This window comes from Bactrocera tryoni, chromosome 2 (genome assembly GCF_016617805.1).
Source record: "Bactrocera tryoni isolate S06 chromosome 2, CSIRO_BtryS06_freeze2, whole genome shotgun sequence".
Classification (NCBI taxonomy): domain Eukaryota; kingdom Metazoa; phylum Arthropoda; class Insecta; order Diptera; family Tephritidae; genus Bactrocera; species Bactrocera tryoni.
Genome location: NC_052500.1, coordinates 28,537,822 through 28,551,542, shown reverse-complemented (window position 1 = coordinate 28,551,542; position 13,721 = coordinate 28,537,822). Strand labels below are relative to the sequence as shown.

Genomic DNA, 13,721 nt, shown 5'->3' with positions numbered 1-13,721 from the left:
GCTCGTTTTGTCAGATCTATGTTTCCACTTGTTTTACGTATCACGTCAATTAACTTGTTGTATTTGTACTGTATTGAACGCGCGCGCGCCACCTTCGCTGGCACTGCGTTTGAGTACTGTTCGTTTACTAGCTCGGTGATCGAATGCCGACCATCCCGGTATTTAGAACAAGTACGCGACAAAATATGCCATGCACTCGTAAAAACGCATATATGTTCGTATGTATAGAAGAGGAGATACCCACAAAGATGCCTCCCCACTAGCACTATATATAGAACGCTAAACACTGCTTGGTAATCTCGCGCGCTGCTCGCTCGCTCATGACCCGGCTTACTTGTTGCTGTTCGCCCATACGAATGTGTGTGTATGAGGTGCGAGTGTGCGATCAGCTGCTCTGCAAGAGGCTTTTTTCTCATTATCGATGTACATGTGTACATACATATATAACGAAATGTGTAGCAAACGGGGGAGCAGCCCTAACGTTAAGGTACTCAAAGCTTTTACCTACACAGTACCTATGGCACGAATGAAGATGCAACATTACCTTTAGTTCACGAAAGGTTGAAGTGATCGCGGTCCGCGCGACGTTCGTGACTCGACTCTTCGACTTATTGCTCTTTTGCGCGCGCATCGCACTCTCTTCGCGCGCCACGCACGCACACAAGTACGTAATTGTCAAAGTGTAGCGCGAGGGGGTGAAATGTGAAAGCTCAAAGCTTTTCCACTGCTCAGTCGCTGCTATTTTGCCGGTTGGCTAACAAAGGTCGCGCACAGCGCGTTTGTAAAATGTGCTCACCGCCGGCGTGTAGCTGATTTTTCAGCTTCATTTGCTAGTATTTTGTTTACGTACAGCGTTGAACGAGTGAAGCGAACTATCGCAGCTTTTGTTTTGACGCCGAATTATATGACATTTGGCATATCTTGTTTTTGATTAACATGCTCTGCTGTTTTGTAATCTCTCAGCGGTCTATAAAAATTCGTAATTCAATATGTGATCCCAACCCACAAGCTGTAAAGGGTGGCATCATCGTGTTTGGTATGTGAGCGCTATAAAAAATGTTACTTAAATCGCTTAATATCTTTATTTCCGTTTAAGTATGTGCAAATAAAGCGCTTGATTCTGATTACGTGTGCGCGCTAGTGATTCATAAAACTTTTATAGTCACGGCTGTTTGAGTTTTTACACAAGATGTGTGAAGAAACAAGCTTGCGACAAGCAAAACAAAGGGAGCGGCGACGTAACGATAGACATAACTTTGGGATCGTCTTAATCGTCCCGTGATTAGTTAGCAAATAAAGGAATTTTATATAGACAAAATTAGCATAAATCATCTCATTTAGATAAAATTATGTAAGATCGGTTCTAACTACACACCCTGACCAAGTTGCTGTATGACACTCTACTTATCTAATGAAAACACAGCATATGTTCAAAAAAAATGATACTAAAGGGTGATCCAAGTAGAGGTACTTTTTATAGATTTTTTTTTTTGAGAGTCATGAAAGTATGGTCAACATAATCGGCCTACTGAGCGTACTATTAGCAACACCATCACCCATCTTGAGACCCACCTTTCATTATTGGATAATATTCGACCGAACAGACCACGTCCAGCACGCAATGAAGAAAATATAGCAGCCGCAGCGTGAGAGTGCACACGAAGACCGTGGAGAATCGATACGGCGCCGTTCGCAGCAACTTGGACTAACGTATGGAACGACTTGGCGCACGTCGAGATCTTAAATTGAAAGCGTAGTAGAGCTTGTGCAAGAACAGGAGCCGCTCGACCTTTCCAAACGACATCGCTTAGCTTTATGGGCTCTTGAAAACTTCCAAAAAGATCCGAAGTTTTCGAGCCAAATTTTGTTCAGCGATGAGGCCCATTTCTGGCTCAATGAGTATGTAACAAGCAAAATTGCCGTATTTGGGGCGAAAGGCAATCTGAAGAGATTCAAGAGCTGCCATTTCATAGAGAAAAAAAAACACAGTTTGGTGTAGTTTGTCGGCCGGTGAAGTCATTGGTCATCAAGATCGTGTGATATCACATCGTAAGCCCTTTTCGTGAGGTTATATGTAAAGTTAAAAGTCTATGCGGCAATCCCGCTTCGATACAGGCCTTGGAGCAAAACATCACGGTAACGCACCTTGTATTGCAAAGCCCGAATACCATTATGGTAAAACTGTTATGCTTGTGATGCTAACCAAGAATTAAGCTATTTTTCGATGCGGTCTTGTGAATTGAGCTGTTCCTGAGTCAGACCATGTGTCATCGAACGTAACAAATTATAATCGGAGAGTGCAATATCTTCCGATTTAAGCATTTTCATATATGTACTTGTATGTAAGTTTCAAAAGTTTTGGGAACGTGAGGCCGAGCGTTGACATGCAGCCGAATCACTTTTTCGTGATAATATTGAGGTTTGTATTTTCCCTAGTATTGAGGTCATAAGGAAGTTCATTGTTTCTGATTCATTTTCAGCGCATGTAGACGATTTGAAGTGGCTTAGGCCGTGACTCCTAATGCTGAAGCAAGTACTTTTTGCATTTGACAGGGCTCTTCATGGAGCAACGTCTTCAATTCTCCGTCTTTGAAAATTTTTGGCCTTCCTTTACGCGGACGGTTTTTGATATCGAAATCGCCGTCTTCGAAGCGACGAAATCAACTACGGAACGTTGTTTCACCGGGTGCAGCACCTCCGTAAAATTTTTGGAGTACTCGATTCGCTTCAATCGCCGATTTCTTTGACTGAAAAAGTAATATAAAAACTACCCGCAAATGTAAAAATCGGGCATATTTTGGAACTCGAAAAATTTTAATTAAAAAAAAAAAAAATTCTATAAATATATGTACATATTTAATACATAATACATATATAAGTTGTTAAGACACAAAAATATGTGTATATATTATGGTCACATGTAGGTAATTGCCTTGAGCGTGTGAAAATTTCGGCATTTCTCGCCGACTCATCCAATTTGCACGCCCACAATTATAGCAGAGATTTGTAAATATTGTTAGAATGAAAAAATAAATACATATCTACATGTCACTTATATATTTGCGAAAACAACTGATTTTATATAACACCGCGAACCTCGCACAACTTTCGCCAAAACTAACGAAAAACTGCACAATTCGGCGAAGAGCAAAACAATTGAGCAATTTCAATTGACAGTTGCGTACATAAACAGCGCCAGTGACGTAGAGTGACGAATCTCTACACACGTTTTGTTGTTGCATTTTTGTTAAATTAATTTGCTTCAATTTGTGTGTCACACCATGTCAGTGGTGGTGAATGGTGCTTAAGTCACTTCAATGATTTCGGCACGCACGCACAAACACACAGCCACAAAAATATAACACACACATACACATACTTACATATGTATATAAGTAGTATATACAACTGTTTGTACATACATGACTTCAATGTTCTTTAGGCAAGCGCGTGCAACGCTTGATGCCAAAAATAAGCCGCCAACCACAACAAACAAATCATAAATTCGATTCTTTTTTAGCCTCGCTTATGTGCTTTTCTCAGTGATGAGCCGTAAAAACGATACGATGTGCACATACACGATAATGTACGAGCTTTCAGCTGATTTTTGCATCGCCTCCAACGAATAGCAGCGCATCACGTGAGCAGCTGATTAGTAAGGCGAAGAAAGAGGGGACAAAACGAAACGAATGAATATATGTACATGTAGTGTGTAGAAGCTAAGAAAAAATATGCGCCAACAATCAAAGTACGGAACTAATTGCTTATTTTAACGACGAACGACTACTATTTTCGGCAACATTCTAGAGGCGACACACACATACATAAGTGCTTTGCATTACGAAAGCCAGCTTTGACAACTTAAGTGTGAGACTTAAAAAAACAAAAAAAAAATAGTTTTTTTTTTCATATTTCGATAGCTTATACTTTCTAATGTAATATACTAAATTTTTAAACCAATATCACGAATAGTTTTTGAGCTACAGCCTGCTTAAATATAATCGCTCACTTTACTTAACTTAATCAGTTAATCTTTAAGCGCGCCTTACTGGGAAAAGCAATCTTTAAATTAGGTTGCTTGAATATTTGGAGACAAATTGATCCGATCACTTCTTTGATCTGAACTAAAATCGATTTTTGGCAAACCAAAACAACGAGCAAATAATACATATGACATGCCTAGAATATTTTCCAAAAGTTTCAAGGCAAACGCAATAAAAGCGTAGAAGATATAAACTTTGGGAAAATGGCCCGTCAGACTAGACCGGTCGGCTGGTTGGCCACTACAATCTTTGATCATGTTGTTTTCGAAACATCGTTTTTAAAGTCGGTGGTCACAATTTCTCAAAAGTGATTGATTCCTTCGATTAATCACCATTACTCATCTACATGTATAAAACCAATTTATGAAATTTAATTTTCTGATTTTGGATGATTCTTTCGTCTTTTATGCTGACCATCATGAGGAGACGTTTTAGACGTCCAGCTGGCAATTGCCTCTTCAGTTCCCAATAATCGCCGTTTTATAGGTTATCACACTAGGCGTCCCTCTTAATAGTTTGAGAGGTTAAACTGCAGAAGTGCTAACCGAACCGAACGCAAGCTTGATTTTTTATCAAACGAATATTGAAAATTTCAAAAGTAACCCCTTTGGCCCAATACACTTGTACAAACGTCTTTTCGAATTCTCGAAACAGTTGTAAAATTCGATTTCCGGAAAAGCCTTCAATGCGCGTTGCGATTCAAGTTTAATGTCTTCCATTGACTCAAAACTGTTTCTCCGAAGTGGTCGTTTGAGTTTTCTGAATAGCCAGAAGTCACACGGAGCTAAATTAGGGGAATAAGTTGGTTGCGGCACGATATTGGTTGAAAATTTGGCGAAAGAACTCACGAAGAATCAATGCAGTGTTATAGTAGTTGTCGGCCTATAATTCCGGCTTTTTCTTACGAAAAGCTTCACGAAAAGGACGCATAACACATCCTTTTTGACAGTGTTGACAGTTTAGCTCGTTCGGTAGGAGTTCGGAGTGTACCACACCTCGATAATCGAGAAAACTGTCAAAATAACCTTGATATTTGACCGGATTTGACGTGTTTTTTCGGGTTCGGGTCACCTTTGGCACGATGTACGGCCGCTTGATCGTCTGTTTTCAAGTCGTAATCATAGATCGCAGACCCATCGCCAATAACAACAAGACACCCTGGTAGACGGAAAGCATTGTTTCACAGACGTTAAAGCGACGCTGTTTTTCAAAAAAATTTCTTTCAAAACTCTTTTCATACTTGGATGCTTCCGAAATTCCAACGACGACAGTGAGATCTCTGACTGTTAATCGTCGATTCTCAAGCCATAATCCCTTTATCTTATTGACGTGTAGATCATCAGTTGATGTTGATGGCTGTCCACACTTAACTTGTCGTACATGCATTGTCTACCCTTTTTGAATAATTTGTAACGAATTTTCCTACAGGGCATGCAATATGCATATTTCAAATACAATAATTGTACTACGTATTTGGCGTTGAATCAATTTGCAAATATATTTTGCATATTTTTGCCGTACACGTACGTACGTACACCCAAGAAGTATAATTTTTATGCAAATCTAAACACATACAAGCATATATTTATAGGATATACATTCTTATAATATACCTTCGCTTTTGTAGATATTTTTATTTGGTTCATAATGTTCTTTGTTATTCTTTCGCTTGTCAGTCCGTTTGTTTACAAATAATACCAGTTGTTGTTGTATGAAAAGTATTGTATTATTGCTTTGACGAATACTTACACTGCTGTTCCTCTTGCTCTTATTGGCATGCGATTTTGCAGCAAAACAAGAAAGGGCGTTAGAAAGAACGATCAGTCTATATGGCAACTATATGCTATAGTGGTGCGATCTGAATAATTTGTTCGGATATCATATCGTTGCCTTGAACAATAATCCAGATCGAAGTTCGAGAAAATTTTATTGCTTAAGATTCACTACATCAGCTTCCGCTTTCAGATATAACCAATATGTAACCAATATATAACCAATATGTAACCAATATATAGCCAACATATAACCAATATATAACCAATATATAACCAACATATAACCAATATATAACCATTTTATAACCAATATATAACCAAAACCCAAATTTTGTTTCAATATGAGTGGTTTCTATTATATCTTTTATCCTTCGCCTGTAAACTTATGAAAAGTGATGTTACGTTTTGCATTTTAGGTGACGATATATACTTTATAGAGTCTCCGACATTTCCTTTTGGGTGCTACAAATTTTGTGGCGAACATAATAGACCCTGTTCAGTATAAAAACAAAAAGGCAAGAAATTGACTTGTTGGAGAAGCACTCAAAAACAATAAGAGCAGTGTCAAGCGCCGAAGCGAACAAAAAATTTGTAGACAATAAAACGATAACCGAATTGAGCAATAAAAATTCATTTGATGAATGTGCGCAACCATTTTATAACAGAATAAAATTAAATCATTTAGATAAAAAAAGATAGAAAATACTAAATGCGGTACACAAAAAGGAGATACTTATTAAAATTTTGATATTATATAAATAATTTCGTTTCATGGAATATTATACAAATTTATTCCACTAAATAGTTGGAGTTTGGCAAGAAAAACGTTTTGAAGTAACCAACAGATCATAATAAAACTAGTGAGCTCGTGAATAGACCAACTAGTTTCTGCTATTAGAGCCAAGAATTTGATTGAAGCGTAGGAAATACATATGAGATGCGGTGTTTAGATACTGTCATTATATTTTATACGATCGATATCTTTGAAAAGAAAAGAATAACAGACAAAACCAATAGTTAGTAGAGGTTGCAGTATTTTTCAGAACTTGGAAAAAAAATGTTCCAGAACTTGGCAGATCACCATCGATTCAATTTCAAAACAACAAATTGGAATCGTCTCACATAAAAGTTCTCGCAATGCAATAAGCGATTATTTATACGACGATGTTGAAACACCTACAAAGTATTTAAATAAGAACAAAAAGAAGCATGCTGTGCTGCGAAAATACCAACAAAATCCACACAAAAACACAAAAGCTGAGATAAACGTGAGAAATCCCATACGAAAATGGTTAGAAAACACACAGAAAAACGTCATCAAGAAAATTAACCTATACAAGTAATGAAAAATAAAATGAAAAATTTGGCAACACCAACGAGACTGTAAGGCAAATTTGCGAAAAATAAACTGAAAATAATCGATGCAGAATGGAAAATACACAAAAATACGACACGAAATTGAAACAAATTATTTTTGTTTTAAAATTTAAATGTTTTTCAAGTGAAATTCTTTGGCTTTACTTTTGAGGAGCATTATTGAACAAGCTATAAGAAGTACTGAAAACGAATTTCCACTGAGACAATTTATAACATAAAAGATTTTTTAATAATATGGTCTAAAAAACAAAAAAAAAATAGATAGAACAAATAGTGTGAATACATAACTTAAGATAAGTGTTCTCTCTGCTCTGCTATCCACTATTGATTGGAAAAGGAAAGCGAAGATTTCAGCGACCTTTTCACAAGTTATGTATGTATAACACTTAAAAAGTGTTTTTGGAAAATTCGTTCGGAAAATTTCAAGAAAGTGTTGCGGCTTGTTACTATATCCGGCATTAAAGATTTCAGTTGAACTTACTTAATAAAACATATTTCTTTTTAATGAGAGAAATATTATTTATATTTGATATTTTGAAGGTGTATAACAAGCTAATTCCAGCTAGAAGTTCACGTGAGAAAATTATAAGAACCCTTACAAATTTGGACAATTTTTTCATTTGACAACCGATAATCACGAAATTTGGCATATTCTCCAAGACAGCGTTAAAAGATCTAAAGATATTGTTCAGATCGGACCACTGTAGCCTATAAATTCACATAGCTGACAAATGGTAACAGTGATCTAAGTAGTACTTTTTTCAAAATCCTTTTTGACAAATCAGACGTGCGTCGTGTCACCCTGTCATGGTTTTTTTGTTCAGTATTGTTTGGCATTTCATCATGGAAAGACTTACGTCTGAACAACGTTTACATCTTTGTCATCTTGAGACCCAGCATACATTATTATAATATTCGACCGAATACATCCTAGACACTGAAGAAAAATTAGCAGCCGTAACTGAGAGTGTACAGGAAGATCGTGGAGAGTCGATTCGGGGCCGTTCACAGCAACTCGGACTGACATATTGAACGACTTGGCGCATCTTACGTCGAGATCTTAAATTGAATGCGTACAAATTACAGCTTGTGCAAGAACTGAAGCGGCTCGACATTCCCAAGCGACATCGCTTTGCTCTATGAGATCGTGAAAAGTTCCAAGCAGATACGACCCTTCGAGCCAAATTTTGTTCAGCGATGAAGCCAATTTTTAGCTCAATGGGTATGCAAAGAAGCAAAATTGCCGCATTGGGGACGAAGAGCAACCATAAGAGATTCAAGAGCCGATGAAATTATCGGTCCATATTTCTTCAAAAATGATGCTTTCACCGGCATGGTAACTGTAACCGTCGATGGCGACCGTTATCGCACCATGATAACCCACTATTTGATACCTGAAATTGAAGCTCGTGATCTCGGCGAATTTGGTTTCAACAAGACTCCACCCACACATCGCATCAATAATGGACTTATTGAGAGAACACTTCGGTGAGCAGATAAGTTCACGCTTCACCGCGTATCATTCGCCAGTTACCAGTCGAAATGCTCGAACGGGTCATCGAAGATTGGACTCCACGGATGAATCATCTGAACTTTGCTGTTGTGAACTGTGAAGGGTATTACATTTTCGATGCAACCGAAGTTAAGTAAACTTGTAAAAGGAATGATATCAATTTGCGATACTTTAGTATCTGCCTCCATGTTTAAAAGAAACTACTTTTCGAAAAAACAAAGCATGAAAAATGTCATAAAGTACAGTCTAATGGCATTGAGCACATTAATTGCCCGTCATTTTTGACAAACGTGATCTTTTTTAAATACAACACTAATTATTGCGAAAATAAACAGTTGCGGGAAATAATGTAGCATTAGGAAATTTTTTAAACATGAATAAAGTTGACGCTTTCGAGACAATTGCAAAAATTACCAGATCAAAAACAAACTTGCCACATACTATAATATTTACATATAAACACAAACAACAACAACAAGACACCATTTAACATATGTATGCATTAGTGCTTAATGCTTTTGTCTCTATTTGCTCTTAATTCTTCCTAGGAAATTGGGCGAAGCAGCGTCGCAAACCCAAAGGGTTCGATCGTCATGCCACAAAAAACTGACGCGCACACACACATAGTAATTTGGTTGCAATTTATTATTGAAATTATTGTTGTTCTGTTTTTCGTTTGCATTAATTACGCTGATAAACTAAATTTAGCCCAAAGATACTCGTTAAAAATTGGCAAAGCGAATGTTTTCGTCAAATTCTACACAAACAATTCTGGCAGAAAAGTATTTTAAGTAACATTGATGGTGAGATTTCGGTGAAATGTTGATGGCAGTCACCCGTTGCCAGTTGGCTGTTGCATATTTTTGTTGCTGTTAGTATTAAGTGCGATAAATATTTCTGTGCGACAGTCGCAGGTTCAAGCCACGTCATTAACATTTTGCAAGAATTTATTGTGACGCGATTTTAATTGGCTAGAGAGCAGGAAGTACAGATGACCAGCAGGCTAGTGAAGTCAATAAGGGAACTGTCGAAACTATCGACCAGATCTACAGATTTGAATGAACATATTTTGGATGCCACGGTGAGGTATCTTTTAATTAACCCATAGATGGTATTTAGAAATTTTCCTTCTACCATAAGATCAGCGTTGTCAGCTCAGGCTACCGCCCGACAGTTCCGTTCTTCGAGCTCTTTTAGTAGCCTATTTACCACCAGAATCTAAAGAATTGGAGGATGGAGCCAAGCGTAGATGTTCACGTAAGTAAGGAAAGTTTCTGAGTGTATTCTGAAAAATTAACAGCTTCTTGGGGGAAAAATGCCATATGCAAAGTTTCTGATCGATTTCTCGAAAATTAGGAACTAGTTCGCGTATATACAGACGGACAGACGGATTCGGATGAAATTCTTCACGCTGGTCATTTTTATATAAAATGTGTAGAGCACTCCTCCTGGGTGATACAAACTTTAAGCCAAACTTAAGCCTGTTCAGGGCATAATAAAATAAAATCTTTAAAGCCAAAGGTCAATATTTTTACTACTTTTGAACACATCCTTCTGATGTCAAGAAAGCTGCATAGCGAACTCTGTGTACCCTACTTTGCCGGTAATCACCATAAAATATTACTAACTAATAGGTAATTAGAGTGAACTTGGCACTACAAAGGCTGAAATTAACCTTGGAAAAGTTGTTTGAGTCGCATGAAAGTGAGCGATCGCTGATTTTACTATGTAATTAAACGGTAATAACACTGTGTAGTTCCTAACCGCAGCAGCAATATTAAATTTCTTTATTTACATAAAACAGACAAATAGAGATAACTCAGGCTTTAAGTACTTTATACCCCATTAAATAGCGCCCGACGCAGGCTTTCGTCGAATAGTCCAGCATACAGCTACATATTACAAATACACTAACCACATATGAAAAAGAAAGAACAAATTAAGTAATTAGAATGTAGCCGCAAAACTATCGCCACCCAATTGTTTAAATAAAATGGATGGAAACTCAAAATAATGAGCTCGCTGCTTGAAATCTTAGTTGACGGCAGGTTAAAGCGCCGGCTTCAAAATGTTTAGCACAATGATAAAAATGTGACTTCATTCAACATTATAGGCATTTTTTTGAAATTTGCTGCAAATGAGTGTCGCACGAATATGACAAATTTGTTACAAAAAAAATAGGAATAAGAATTATGGTTAATCAACGTGAACGTGAATATTGGCGCAACCTTTTTAGGGTGTTTTTGTTGTTTGTAAAATAATATTGTAGCTAAACTAACAAACGCAATTAACACGACGGCAAAAGGGAAAGTAAATAATGAAAACATAATAATTTTGTAACAATTCAAAATAAAATAATTTCTATTGCAGGGTAAAGGGTGGCACAAATGAATTGCGATTAGTGCAAAAGAACACGCAACTCGCTCTATGGACTCTTGAAAAGTTCCAAACAGGTCAGATGTTTTCGCGTCAAATTTTGTTCAGCGATGAAGCTCATTTCATTTCAATGGGTATGTAAACAAGCCGCATTTGGTACGAAGAGCCACTTGAAGAGATCCAAAAGCTGCCATTTAATACAGAAAAACAACGGTTTTTGTGGGCCAGTGGAATCATCAGTCCATATTTCTTCAAAAATGATGCCGGTGAGAACGTCACCGACAATGGTGACGGTTATCGTCATGATAACCGAGTATTTGATGCTTGAAATTGAAGCTCGTGATCTCGGCGACATTTGGTTTCAACAAGACGGCGCCACTTCCCACACATCGCATCAATCAATGGATTTATTAAGAGAACACTTCTGTGAGCAGATAATTTCAAGTGTTGGACCGGCCGATTGGCCACCAAGATCGTGTGATATTACACCGTTAAACTTTTCCGGTGGGAATATGTAAAGTCTAAAGCCTATGCGGACAATCCCGTTTCGCAAAACAACACTCAGGTCATTCGCCAGTTATCGGTCGAAATGCTCGAACGAGTCATCAAAAATTGGGCTCAACGGATGGACCATCTGAGGGGTAAGTGCGGCCAATATTTGAAAGAGAAAATCTTCAAACAATAAATGTCAGGGAATACTTCTTTGAATGATACCTACTACCTCACTAAATTTGAAGTTTCTGTGTTTTTTCTTTAAAAGAAAATAGGGAACCTCGAAATAGATCACCCTTCAATAACACTTTCGTTTTGGAAAATATAGCTACCTCAGATTCCTTTTTAAGATCCAGCGGTAATATATCAATGTGATGATCTCATTAATTTCGAAACCTTTCATTCGTCACTCTTAGATCATAGTGGAACCGCCCTGACTGACAATAATGTATTAAATTAACCTAAATTTTAACCAAATGCTTTCGGACATAGTTTTGTAGCCTTCTCGAACAGGAGTTAATTGCTTAATTAATTGGCTTTTGCCCGATTAAAGCGCTAATTTATATCGATATACCATAGAAAATAAAAATGTTATTCCACCACATTAATTCTTAAGCGAATAGAGATCGAATTGAAACTAGAATGCAATTCTGTGCGTTATTGTCGATACTATAAATTTGACTATGTTGAACTATGTCGGTTGTTGTCTAGACTATAAATTTGGTTGAGTGCTTTGATAATATAGCCGTCAGATGATGAATTTTATTCAAAGAAAATACACAAAAAGGGAAGACAAGCTGATCGTTAATCGAGTAGCTATTACTTGATACTCTTATTTCCTGCTAGACCCTGAAAGTTTGTAAGCATATTTTGAACAATTTCTATATAATTTTGTTCTCTTAAGCTTATATAGGAAATTTTGGACTATCAAAAACGTCCTCATTATTCTGAAGGCATGCGCATTCCATTGAAACACAAAGAGAGATTTTCATTGATTCAAACTTGACATTTTCGGTTTAGCTCCACGTTGATTTTTCTTAAACTTTCCGCACTATTATTTGTCTCAAGACCACAATTATTGTAAATTAAATTAATATTAAACAATATATTATTTAAAATGCCACACCCTGGCATCAGCAAAAACTCATCTCAAATCGTCAAAAATAGAATTAAGTAAAAAGTAATAAAAATAAAAATTAAATTTGCAGCAAAGCATGATAAAGGCGGCACATGACGAACATTAAAGTGTCAAAATGGCAAAACACGCGCCTCTCTTTCTCATTCAAGCTTCTATTGTTCATTTGTGCGTTTTTTAGCTGGCAGTTCGTCAATTCCCGGCGACTGCTGATTGGCTCTTTATTGGGGCAAACAATTATGATGGGCATGCAAATTTCAAATAAAACCAACGACACAACATAAAGCAAGTGCAAATTATTTGTACTAACAATAGCCGTACGATGAGCGGCCGATTTATTTTTAACTTGATGCCCAGGTTTCAAAAACGCAACTTTGTATTTTGGTCCGATAAGGAGCTTGCACGACATATGACAATGAAAAGTTGCAGTAATCGTATACTTTGTGCTGAATACTAAAGCAAATGAAATTAAATGAAATATTGAAATGAAATGATAGATAATATATACTAGTAAAAATTGGTTTTCAAATTGATAAAAAAACATATTTTCTGTTGGATTACTAGTGGACCTTGAGAACTTTCTTCTTTTTTAGGCGATACAAGTAATTGATAGCGACCCATTGAGTTGATAATTGTTGCAAATCTTACTTTTTTACGGTTTATCTGATATACAAGTATGAGGCGGGGAAGAATTCTATAAATCTGATATCAGTTCAATCGCTTTTAGGTTATAAATAGTGTAACTAACCCGATTTTCTCTTTTTTGCATAGATTTACATTCTCAGAAATCTTACTTCTTTATGCAAGAACACTAACGTCACGAGCCTTCTTATAACTTACTAACAGGTGATCCGAGTAGAGGTACTTTTTTCAATATCTTGATACCCAGAAATCATTACTGGATAATATTCGACCGAATAGCTCACTTCCAGCACACAGTGAAAACGAAGACCGTGGAGAGTCGATTCAGCACCGTTCGAAGCAACTGGAACTGACGGACGTCAGGCGAC

The 13,721-nt window shown here is 37.0% G+C and overlaps 1 protein-coding gene across 5 annotated transcripts in view; it reads right to left on the bottom strand.

The window, feature by feature from the left end:
* The window catches only part of LOC120767222 (GTPase-activating protein skywalker), a 166,474-nt gene that overhangs the window by 50,573 nt on the left and 102,180 nt on the right, over window positions 1-13,721 (bottom strand). The gene's annotated exons all lie outside the window — the stretch shown is intronic.